At 29.9% G+C, this 13,602-nt stretch overlaps 1 pseudogene; it reads right to left on the bottom strand.

Moving 5' to 3' along the window:
- The window catches only part of LOC128997637 (bromodomain-containing protein 7-like), a 91,372-nt pseudogene that overhangs the window by 67,944 nt on the left and 9,826 nt on the right, over positions 1-13,602 (bottom strand).

The following is a 13,602-nucleotide window of genomic DNA, read 5'->3' as shown; positions in this document are numbered from 1 at the left end:
ATGAATCCCCGTAACATGTTGGTTAGCTCCTCTTTATTTAATAATCTTTAGCAATTCAATTAGAAAACCTTGGTACAGTTTATTATAAAAGTAACCTATAGTAAGAAACAGTTAATAAGTCAGCTGTCGCAATATATAAAATACATAGCATTCATTTCAAATTACAAAGTTAAACACCAAGAGTTTATATATTAAAATAATAAAATGTAAACACTTTACACCTATGTAAAAAATAAAGAACGTTATTTTCAGTTTGGAATATTTCACAATGATATATTATTATTTGACTTATTGATCCAAGCAAATGTCTCCACATTCTGAATAAAACATTAGACTCCTCAATATTGTAGTGAAGTTCTCTCAATTTGGTTGAAACTGTATAAACTGTCATTGAATAACCATTTAATCTATATCTGACACCTTCAATTTCCCCAATTAAAAATTCATTAAAATTTTGTTCATGTTAGTAAAGAAAAGCAATTTTATATAATGTTATCAATCTATGTCCCATAACTAAATGTTTTTTGTCCAATCGAACCATTATCTGTGAAGTCTTTCCTAAGTTTATACTTCTGTATTCTTAAACTACATTACAATAATCTATGCAATTAGGAATTGTATTAACGTATCTTTGTTGTATAGTTTTACTGAGTCATTAAATCCGTATATTGTTTATGTGTATCACTTTAAGAGCAATGTCAATAATTGGTTAAAATGTTATCTTTGTACAAATTTTATTTTACATCTCCAAAATACGTCAAATCATTTTACCTTTCTTATACAAAGGGAAATACAAAACCTGTTACATGACAGACAACGATGATGAAATTATTTAATTAGTTTAGCACCGTTTGCAGGGATATTGAATTTCAGTGGTTGGTACGGGATTGAATGTGGTTTTTGTGGCTTTGATAACCACGCAACGCTGGGTTTGGATATTATAAATCTCCAAAAGCGATCCAAGCCAAATAGCCAACTAACTTTAAAATATGTATAGATAAAAAATAAAACTTCTAAAATCCTAAGTATAGTACTCTGAAAATCGCAAGGCTTAAATGCTTTAAAACTATTTAATCTGAGTTAAAATAATTTATTTATTTGATTAATTAATTTAAAATATTGTGGAAGTAAATTCAAAATGAAATTGTATTTCTGAGATATTTTAAAAAATATTACACATCCCTTGAGCCATAGGTCGAGAAAATATTAACATGAAGTAATTCACTGAGTTTAAATTCTATTCTTAGAACCGTTTCAGGGTAAAACGTCAAATTCAATTATTGTAAGGTAAGGTTTCAACTGTTTCTGAAATCATCAACTCTTTTTACCTTTGAGGTTTTCTTTTTAAACAAATTAATGTTTTTACGTTTAAATAGCAATATCAAAGATATATACCAGTTATAATGATAATTCCTTATTACTCCACATGTTAGCGAATTTTCCATCTGTTCATATTGCATACATAGCAAACGAGTAGTGTCTTTTGGATACGCTATACACTTGTAACTCTTACGCATGTTCTTAATTTCAAGGTATAACGCTTAATTTTAACACATACACTTTAATATAAGAGTCAATAAGCCTTTACTGTCCTTTATGATTGAGTCACTGACTCACAAAAACGGTTGAAATCCGGTGATCTATCATCTAACAATAAGCTCTCTGATACGCCTTTCATGTAACTCGACACATAAAATGTTTACAGTACTTTGTTACACGCTTTTGTTGGGTGTATAAATGTTTATCCAGTTATTAACTGAAACAAATCGTTTTAGGGATTAATATTTTAAAAAGATTACGACTGATTGGTTGATATTTTAACAAGAAAACCTTTACAAGGAAAAGTAAGGAAAAATTACTTTTATATTGCGACACATAAATTAAACTGGAAAGGTTAGTAACTAAGTTTAAGTACTTGATATGACACAAAGGTAATGGCAATAAAATTTGATCATAATATGATATGATTAAGTATACATTGTAACACGCTTATGTGGGTATATATGTTTAGCCAGTTATGAACTTAGAAAATCGTTATAGGGATTAATACAAAAATTACCATAGATTGGTTGATATATTAACAAGAAAACATTTTCAAAGAAAAGTAAGAAAACAAAATTATTTAATTGGGACAAATAAATTAAATTTTAAAGGTTAGTAGTAGGTTTAACAACTTTATATGTAACTTTTTTATATGTCATTTTTTATGTCATTTTTTAATATAAAAAAATGTGATGATACTATACTACACTATGACATATAATAGTACGTAATTAAGAATTGTTTATCATAAATTAATGGTTTCATTGGATTATGTAAAAAAAATAAAGAATCCCAATTGCCACAACAAATAAATCAATATGTTTTTTATAGCAATCAAATAAAGGTTTTTGTATAATCCTGTTACTCAGACTGAAAAATTTAAAATAATATTGGCCCAATGGGACGGTGAATAACAAAAACGGGTATAAAAATCTCTTTCGACTGTCTGTTGCCTAAATATTACATTTGTGTTATATGAAACGTACATAATAAACTTGAACGTTAATTTGCATTCTTCTTGTTAAGAGTTCTGAATATTTTCTTAATCACTAAATATATTTTGAATTCAACCTTAAATAATACATTTTTTTCTAAATTTCGCATTCTTTAACATATACAATTCAATTCACTGAACTTCAAATAAGTAGTATTTTATCAAATTATGAGTTTAAAATATTTTCAAATATATTATTCTAAGATATGTATTATATTAAGGTATCAGTTACTAGTAACCTAAGAAATAAAACTAAATATATCTTTCTATGACTTGTGTTGTTACATTGACTACAAGGTCTAATGTAGTTAAAATATAGTCTGTGAAGTCTAACTGTTATAGCCTGTATGTTTTAACCTGTCTCCTTTCCAGTGATCCCTCGTCTATCTGGTGAATAACCAATGGTCTGGGCCAATCCCACGCAGGTAGACAGGTTCCATTATACAGACTATAGTCTAATAACGCCCTTTGAACAAACGTAAGATCAGTTTTCTGCATCTCCAGGATTACAAAATATCAGTAATTATGGGATATTTTAGCACATATGTCTATATTGGTATTAAATTGTGACCTTTACATGTAATTTGTTCCAACTTGAACGAATAGGACATCAAAGCTTTGTTAAAATATTACTTGTGTATTTTACTTGACGTAATCTCTTACTACAAACATAAGGGTTGAGTTTAATTCAGTGAAACATCATTTCTAGGTTTTCTCTTCATAAGTAATTTTACTGTTCAATATTTATCCATTTAGTGGAGGTAAAAGCAATAACAGTCACCCACTTTCAACTTAAAAAGTTCCTAACCATTACTGGACGGCCATTAAATAATGTACAGTAATACTTAACTTGCAGTATTTTAATATTGCATGATAACACTGAGCATTAGAGCAGTAATGCCACAAACAACGTATATTTCTTGGCCTACGTCATACAAAGGTTGAGATATTGCCCGGCCTCTCCCAGATTGCATTACATTATTAATGGCTGTTTGGCTGAAATGCCACATCTCATGGGAAATCCGGTTTTTTATGTTGTGGTATTTTGTACATAGTGGATTACTGAACAATCTCTTACAAATGTGTGTTTCCAAAAATTGCGCGATACTCAAATTTGAGCACAGGTAGCATTTTAAAGTAACTGGTTTAGACAACAACAAAAGGAAAAACCTTGAATTCCAATTTTAAAAAAATATTAAAGAATTTATTCGCTTTTGGACAACAAAAAAATATGTCTATATTTTTGTATGAAAGCCTGAAAGCTTGGCATGAGATTTAGTTAAGTATCTCTCTCAGCAGACTTTTGAATGTTGTATATAGTTTATTTACATTAGTGTTACACGATATAATATTGTCTTAAGTACTATAACAGATTTATTAAACGGATAATATTAAATATAGTGTTAATTAAGGTGTAGAAAGAAACATATGTGAATAGCTTGGTAAATATACAAAACTAAAGCAATATGTATTCGGTATTATTCTATAATATTTAGTACTATGGGATTGAAAAAATAAATACCATATTCAACAGTAAACTTTTTGTTCTGGACTGGTGGCTACACATATGCCACCAAAAGATTTTATTTAAGTATCTTTTACGAATAAAAAAATGTTGTATGTTTTTATTATTTCAAATTGTAAATAATAAAAAAACATTTCATTCAAAAGAAACCCACTATACAGAGAATATAAAAATGGATGGGCAACATAGGAAAAGCCTGTGCGTGAGGAACAAGTCCACTGTACATTGGACATTGTCTTTGAACCTTTGTTTTGAACATGTCTTTGAACACCGTTTTAATAATCTACTTACGAATGCATTTAAAGGGGGAAATATCTCATTCTAGAACCACAACAGATAACTAAAACTTTATAAATTAACTGAAAATATGAATAATACAGTTAAGAAAGCATTTAACACACATAGGCAGGGCACATATATTTACAGAGAAATACATAATCTGTTACGTGCTACAGTGCGTTAAAACCAGGCTGTTCAAACTTCAATAAAATAGGTAACTAAAACTGGAAGTAATATCCTTTATGATTCAGCAACTGGCTCGCAAAACGGTTGAAATCCGGTAATCCATCAACTGGATACAATAAGCGCTCTGATACGCCTTACATAAAACTGGATCCATAAAATGTGAACACCGATACATGCACCATTTTATCTATTTAAAAATTCGTAAATGGTGATTAATTTTTCATATAATTCTAAATAGGATCAATGCTTTAAACTGTATTCTAAGGTAAGCATTGTTATTGTACTAGAAAATAGTTTATTTATATTTTGCAGGAATTCATTAAGTTACAAAAAATTTGCATTAAGAATATAGTAGGAATAACTAAATTTCTGAATAAAGATATAAAAAATAATTGAAAGACCAAATTTTATAAGATGTTTTGGTTTCTATAGATACGGAAATAAATTTACTGTTACGTATCAAAGAACGAAATTTACGTTTCGATTGTGTTTATTCAATCGTTAATTGTGAGTGTTGTGATCACTTTTAATCAGTAGAAAAAAGTTTTATATAATATAAATTGGTTGTCTGTGGAAACTTTAACTTATTTACTCTTTTAGAGACTTTTAATTGTAAATAGTTAAACGAACATGTATTTTATATTTCGTATGAAACAGGCCTACCAACATTACTGTACCTGGAGCGTGATTTAGTCAAACAGAGCCTTGTTCGTTAGTGTGGTTGTTATTTGTTATTAGTTTGATAGTTTGTTAAACAGTATATACCAGAAGGATTTCTGTTCAAAAATTTACAAAAAAATATTTATTGTGTTTGGTTAAAATTGTAATTAGAATTAAAAAACTATCACGGATGCAATAGAGTTGGCTAGATTCTCATTTTTATTGTCTACGATTACTTATTACATTTAAATGCCAAGCTAAATATGTTATAGCATTGGACCTTTCTCATAAGTTGTCAAATTCTATGTCTCATTTTAGCAATTAAAAGACTTTTTTGTTATAAAAAGGTTTTGATAATCCAACTAGGCTGACTGAAGTTTTATAACAATCCCCCAGTGGAAAGGTGAACCCAAACTGACATTAGAATCCCTTATACAACTCTCCTGCCTCGTTTATTTATTTGAATTCGTATTTTTATTGTTTACTGGTTAAACAGTTTAAGTGTAGATTATGATTATTTAATTGCAAAATATATCAATATGTTAACAAGACAGGTGACCGTTGACGCGATGTAAGTTTTAGAACACGATCTTGTCGTCAAGGTATGTCAAGTTATACATGGGTAATTTACATGCGTGATGCACGACATGGTAGTCTGACAAGAAACTCTGATAGATAATATACGGTTGACGAAAAACCATCAAACTTTTGTCGGAAAATTGAGACGCATTGATTTTAAAACATTAGTTCCACATTTGATTAAGCATTTTGTAAAATACCTTATTTGGTATATTTTGGTTAGTTCCATCTAATTAGTAAAAACTGCTGTCAATATAAATTACAAAAATAGTTCTGTAACCCATGTTTTTATAAACATTTTTTACCAATTATATGCTAAAACTACACAGGCTTTTATAGAGTTTTATATACAATATGTTGGCTATTAGTGGTTGAAAATAATACATAAATATTTGTGACTAAATTGTACAAAATTTGTTAAAAAAATTATAAAACACCGTTTCTTAAACTATACATAAAACGTTTTATTGATGGTGAGAAGGACTTTTCGGAATGGCTGAAAAAGTAAGAACGTTTATGTAAGCTTTAGAAGATTAAAGAACCACAATCAGTACTTCCCTTTTTACGTCTGGAGCATTTTCTGTCTACGATTGTTTTACAGATTCAGTTAAGAATGATTACGTAGCAATGACCTTAATCTTTGAAGTAGACTTTCTCTCCTGTTTCCAAGCGTATGATAAGTTCATTTCAAGGCAATTTCTTTCATGAGTCTGATTTGAAAAGGTTGGCCAAACTGGTAGATTCGGTGGTCTCCAACAGGTGGATTAAGGATTATTAAGAGTCATTGGTGTACAACATTAAAACAGCAAATTATATAAAAATGATGTCATATATTAATAAGTTAGCTAAAATCTACATGAAGCTTTTTACTAATAATGTAAATTATAATTTCTCCCTTTTACAAAGCTAAAAATACTAAATGCTGTAAACCAAAATTTATTCTTAAAAAGTTGCATCCTCCTCAACTTAAAATACTCTTCATTAAAGATATTTAACTCAAAAATCTTTTCGAGTGACTTATAATTTTTCCTATATCAACCCAGTTTTTTTGTGGCCCAATCAACATCTGAAATCTGACACTTGATATTGTGACAGTAACATAACTCCCAGTAGACATATGTTCAGGACAGTCTTTGTCAAAATGCCAAAAGGGCATTCCTTACAACAATATGAGTACTGTGCCATATCGAATAACAGACTTATACCATGCAAATGTGTTGTAAGCAGTACAAAATAAACTAGATTGTAATATAGTAAAATTAATAATTGTCAATAGTTGTAATACGTACAGAGGACATTTTTAAACTTTGTTTATATGAAAACACTTGTAAAAAGTATTTTAATTTGAAATAAAATCTGGTCAAAATGTCTAAATTCACAAAAAAGGTCGTTCTAATAACGTGTTGTTAGATTAAGCATTGTTTTCTTTACTTTTTTCTTGCAACAAAGCGTTGCAAGCACTAACGTTCAGCATCAACATGAAAATAAAAGCTTTGGCAGGCTGATACGTTTCAAATGGTTATTAATTCTTGTTCAACCATTTAAACTGTATTTAAAATGTGTAATGGCATGATTTACCTTTTGTCAAATACAAGTTTATTGTTGTATGGTTTTTTACAAAACAATCATGATGTTTTGGCAGTATTCATATTGCATAAGCATATTCAATTAAGATGGAGACTACTACAGCAAATTTGTTTCCTTCAATGTCATAAAATCTCATTAGAAACGACCAGAAGGTGAATATCAATAAGTTGACAAAAAGGGAACCCATCTGTCAAAATATATTGATGAAATTTATTTCTACAAAAAAACCCCAAGCCTATTTCTGACCGTTGCAATTTATTTTCAGTTTCGTGAAGTTCTGGCTGATAATGCTTAGTAAATTTTACAGCTACCTTTGACGAGATAAAATCAAATCAACGTTAAAATATAAATAACTAAATATAAATATAAATAAGAAAATTGGTTTGATATGTTTAACTTTACGTCTAATTAAACAACCACCCTCCATGGCGTTAAATCAAATTAAAGTCAAAACATTAAGTAACAACAGAAGCACACGCCGTTAAATTAGAGTAACTTTCAGAGGCTCCTGTGTCAGCCCAATAAAACTTTTCTAATTAAAAAGATCAACCTAGCGATGGAAAATAATTAGTGGACAACAGCACTGCCTTAATTGTATTTATTTTAATTAAGGCGAAGAATTTAATGGCCTATCATGAGTAATAAAGTTCTGTTAAAAGGCAATAAAGTATTTATAAAACAAGGTTAACAATAATTGGACATGAAACACTCGGACATGAATATCATTTAGTAATCTTTTCGAGTAAATAGTGTCACTGAGATTTTTACCAGGAAATCTTAATAATACCTTTTTTTACTTGATGTATGTACTTTGTTATAGTTAAAATCTAAGGCTTACCTTAAGATAGTGGTCACCTAGGTTTCTACATCAAAACGCTATCGTCGGTCCTTTGTCTCTTGCTGCTAGAAGTAAAAGTCATCACATCCAACTTTGGAGGTTAGGATTGACAAAGAAGATCATGGCCATGTATCCAAGCTATTTTCATCTATGTCCTTGTAAATATTTATGTGTTCTATGTTTGTACAAATTATACCAAATCGACAATATCTCGAGTAGAAGATGGACAACTAACTATTCAATACAGTATATGAGACAAAGAAAGGACTGACGATAACGTTACGACGTAGAAACCTAGGTCTCCACTACAAAATAAATTGGATCGTAAGGTAAGCCATGGATGTTGACTATGTTCAATAACAATCCAGAGGCTATATCTCGAAATGAAAACAAGTATGTACTTTGTTGCTGAAATTCCGTTTAAAAACATTGTTTCTAAAACGAGCGTCAGCAAACAACAGGAAAACAAAATAAGGAGCAAGAAACTAAGATTGAACACTAATTAATTAAATCGGATCATGTTACTCGGATACCTGTTCTAGGCTTCCTGTAAATATATTTACCGTAACAATCAGTCTAGTTTTATAATTTAAATGCCTCTTTACGAGCGGTATACTATTGTTCCAACAATGTTGGAAAAGCAGTTGCAATCAAATAGTTCATACGAAAGAATTGTAATAAAAAAGGGCATACAAAATGCAATTAAAATTTGCAAACTAAATTTGTCCGGATGAAAAAAAGTCATAATCGCGCAAGAACATGAAATGTCACGCGAGATGTCACTAGATTATATTATATATTTTATGCATTCAAAATTAACTCAATTCATAGTTTGTATAAATATTTTGAAAAATTATAAAAAACTCATATCAAAGACGGATAAAACCCTAAAGATATAACTGTCACCTGATTTCTATAAAAGACCTTATAATTCCTTAAACATATAAAAACATTAAATACACCATAAGAATATTAACCTACCTTGTCAAACAAAGTACAAAGAGGCGGCATCAACCCCATGAGAATGCAATTCTACAATCCACACGTAGTAATTACTTACTTCCCCAAAGAATCTATAGTAAAACATAGTGACGGATTCTTTGAGACTTTTGTATGTTGCGGAGCTACCTAAGGGAATTACCTTGTTTTTGTTCTCAACACAAAGGCATGCAGTTCCCACTTATACATATTGTAAAAGTGCAGCCATTACTTCATTGACAAGATGAGACAATAGCATCTTTTGAGATAACAAGTCCATTTCATAAAAAAACAATGTTTTGCATGTTCAAAATTTTGTAATGTTTGAATGAGCATGGATAATAACTTCTAAGCTACATTAAATTTCCTAACAACTTCGTAAGTCTGTCATCATCAATAACATTTCTATTTACAGTGAAAGTTGGTAATCTTGTGAGACTCGTCTGCGAATTTCCCACACTTTGTCATCTTTCTACGACATCATTCTTGACAAATAATGAAATATAACTTTCAAAATTCAATTTTTTGTGAATACTGTAATAATTTTCGTATTAAAATATACAAATGTTTGGATAAGGAACGTTTTGTAATCAGATCAACACAGATATTGATATAAGCATAATTATAAGTTCACATTTATAAAGTTATTTTTGTTATTGTTATTTACGAGTGATAACAATAACAATAATAGTTGTTATTTATTAAATTAATGTGTAGGGATTTACTCTTTAAAATGAATTACCCATACAATGGCTGATGAAGAAATAGTTATATAACCAATGCTAAAATAGTTTAAGGTATTTCAATTTTTTTGGAATGGTTGATATGAGTAGTAGTATGTTGTTTTGCTAGATGTTTTCTGTAAAATTAAATTAACGATGGTACCAATATTTTCCATGTCTCCATTTATCATGTACATATGAACTTTAAGTTACACTATGAAATAGTTATGGAATTACTAGTGTCGAGTTCTCACTGAGCAGTATTAATGGCACTAAATTAAATTGCAATTAATTAAATAAATATTTGTTTACCAATATTTTATTTCTTTAATACTCATACTCATTAAAATACTCATTTAAGTAACTGTTATTAAAATTGTATAACTTAAATAATTAAATTCAATGAACATAAAAGTAAACCATTTCTATTGTTGTGTCACAAAAGAAAAAAAAGATTGATTTGATCGCGTTACAAAACTCATCACGTCCAACCACAGGGCGTAGTTATCAAGCCCACAAACCACTAATCTGGTATAAACCACTATGATGTAATATCCCTATACAAGGTGCTACGTTTATTGTTTGATTGGCAATTATAAAATTGGAATCTTTCTAGAGGTTGAAATATATAAAAAATGCACATTTATACCTTGGTGATGTTGATATTTAAATTGGTTGATTTTTTACAAAATATCAATTAAAAAATTATGTTTACATTCTAAGATCAAGAAGGGTTTAAACAAAGCAGTCTTAAATAGTTTGGTGATTATTACAGATTTCTGTTCAAATAGCGTTTTGTGGGGTGTTTTTCATTAGTGCCAAGCAGGATTGACAATGATGAAGCATTTTCAATGATGTTTTTTGTTGTAAAGACACTTATGTTTTTCCATCCGAATTCAAATTAAACATATTGTGTCATGTTTATTAATATTAAATTAGTTAGGCATTTTTTAATGCTGTAAATAATAAAATATTCCCACCCGTACCTTAAATATTTTATTGTTCAAATTAGTTCTTTATAAATAAGTTATGTAATCTCCTTCTCAATATTAGTCGCATAAAAACGGTCCCAAATAGAACTAAATGCTATTGAATAGTAAATTTGATTCTGCTAGTTTCATTAAGTAAATTGAAAGAGCCTTTATTTGCTGTTGTTTACTAATTATTTTCCATCGCTAGGTCCATCTTTTAAATTAGATAAGTTTTATTGAGCTGGCACAAGCTTCTGAAAGTTACTCTAATTTAACGGCGTTTGCTTCTGTGGTTACTTAAACTGTTGATTTTAATTTAAGTTGATACCCTGTGGAGCAGTCGTTTAAATATAATTACACAATTTTATTTTTTTTACCTAAGTTTCATCGGTCATTATAGTACGAATAATAGGAGAAAGTCTAGTTGCTGTACGCTGATTCTAAACTGGCTGGTTTTATTTTATTTCATCAACTCATTTTTTGGCTTACACAAGTCAAAGTATATCTGTCCTGGGTTTATTTCTTATGAAATATTCACTAAAATAAACTCTTATAGGTTTCACTTAGATATGTATCAGATTTCACACCTCTTTTATGAACCTACTTCACTAATGTTAGTCATTCTCAAAAAAAATTATTTTATTATGTACGCCCCATTAAAAAATTCACATTTAATTCAACCAATATCATAAAAGTTAGGGCTCAAAAAATGTAAGCATTTTACCTGAACATATTCACAATGTCACGCTCTATGCACACGATTTTGTGGTTTCGATAGTGGCATGTCGTTATAACCAAAAACCTCATTTCAGGTTTCATGTAAAGATAGATGTTTGATGCAAACGGAAACTGAAATAAACGTGTCATTACGTTATTTGAGTATGGATGTCGTGTCATAGGTAAATAGTGAAAACAACGTCACGAACATATCAAATGACGCACGCGTTGTCTTATAAATGACAAGAATAACCAAAACCAATCAATAGGTAATTTCTGTTTGGGGGACTGTAAGATTTAGGGCAATTTTTCGTTCGAAGTTAACATGTGATGAAAACTGTTAGTCAGTATACATTGTTTCGTATGAATTTAATATTACTTAATCATGGATGTGATTAATACGGAACGATCTAGTCTATTTTTTAATTATTTTTGTCCCATCTTCACATGCTAGGACGTTAGCTCCAGCCCAAAACTGTTGTACACTTTGCTTCAGGCTAGTCCTAGAGAATCGCGCCATTATCACATTGATAAAATCCATTGGTGATTGTCGGGATTTGAACCCGAGACCTCGGGCACCGAAGCCCCGCGCTCCACCACTAGAAAAGGTCGCCCCCTGGTCTAGTGATAGATCATCCCTGGTTTAAATTATGACAATAACCAATGGTTTTTACTATCTGTGTGATAATGATATACGAATTATATATGAATAGCATAATTTGTTTCCTATATCACGTTTCAAGTTATAAAAAATGTAGTGTGTTAAATACTCATGTACTTTTTTAAATGAATTTATTTACATCCATCGTTGTAGTTTTAGTGAATTATTTATATATTTAGGCTCAAATACAGGTGGTCACGTAGTTACATTTTTTAATTGGTTGTCATTCAAAGCTCGGACATACTCAAAGTTATTAAAGGGCGAGCCACTTCAAAGGTGATGTTATTTTCGTGTTTCCATTGTTTCGATGAGTACTGTTGGAGCTTGCAATTAAAATTGCAATAAATTCAGAAATTGTATGTAATAGTAGTTGACGCAACGATTGCATTAACACTAATTACGTGAGTTGCGTACACTACTTTACTTACGACAGTGTTTTAATTACGAAAAATCACTTCTCATATCTTCTTAGAGAGGTCATGTTTTCGTTTATAGCCTCTCATTGCCACTAAGAGTGATGCAACGAAACATTGCACCAAACACTAATTGCACCACTCAACAATTAAATTGGCCTGAACAGCTGATTAGTTGAAGTTCGAATGGTTAAAATTTTACTTCTTCTCTCTCAATCCTTGAACCTCATTTGTCCGTTACCCGTGTTGTTATGAGTAAAACCAGGTAAAATTATGCTGTTATGAAAGTAAAAAATGCTGTTATGAGAAGCTTTTTCAATTCTAAGAACGTAACTGAAACGGCTACTTAAAAAAACGCTCGTATTTAAACGTTATTAATACGAAAACTTGATATTTAACTGTTTTTAACAACTTCTGTTACAATATGTTTGTTAACGATTGTCTATCACATAGACTACAAAGACCCGACACAATGCTTAACTTAAACTGGGTAATTATATTGCCCTAGAAGAAGTGAGAAATACAGTAAATTATTAATGCATACCGCAAAAATCGTATAACGATATTTAAATGAATGTAAACAACGTATAATATCACCCAGTTTGAAAGTTTGGGATTGATTGTACTTTACTCAACTTTCCAAACCCTTTGGACCCGAAGCACACGATAAACTGTGTTACTTTGACTACTCAAGCGTTGTATTGTTGTCAAACTGCTTTGTGTGAACATTCTTGTGGTTACTCAAAGTTGGGATCTTTCTGCTGCAGAATCTTAATGTTAAAGCTATAACAAGTCCGTCAGAAATAACAACAGTGCGATTCAATTATATAAGCCATACTTTACATGAAATATTCGTATAATTGTATGCACTAATATAGTCTGATAAAAAATCTAATCTTAAAAATATTATTTACTATTGATATTTAAAGGAAATCAATAAGTTTTTTTGT

The sequence above is a fragment of the Macrosteles quadrilineatus genome, unplaced genomic scaffold, assembly GCF_028750875.1.
Source record: "Macrosteles quadrilineatus isolate MER2022 unplaced genomic scaffold, UCM_ALF_1.0 Scaffold_6__1_contigs__length_79288215, whole genome shotgun sequence".
Taxonomy (NCBI): Eukaryota; Metazoa; Arthropoda; class Insecta; order Hemiptera; family Cicadellidae; genus Macrosteles; species Macrosteles quadrilineatus.
Note: the sequence above shows the minus strand (reverse complement) of the source record. Positions and strands in the feature narration are given on the sequence as shown.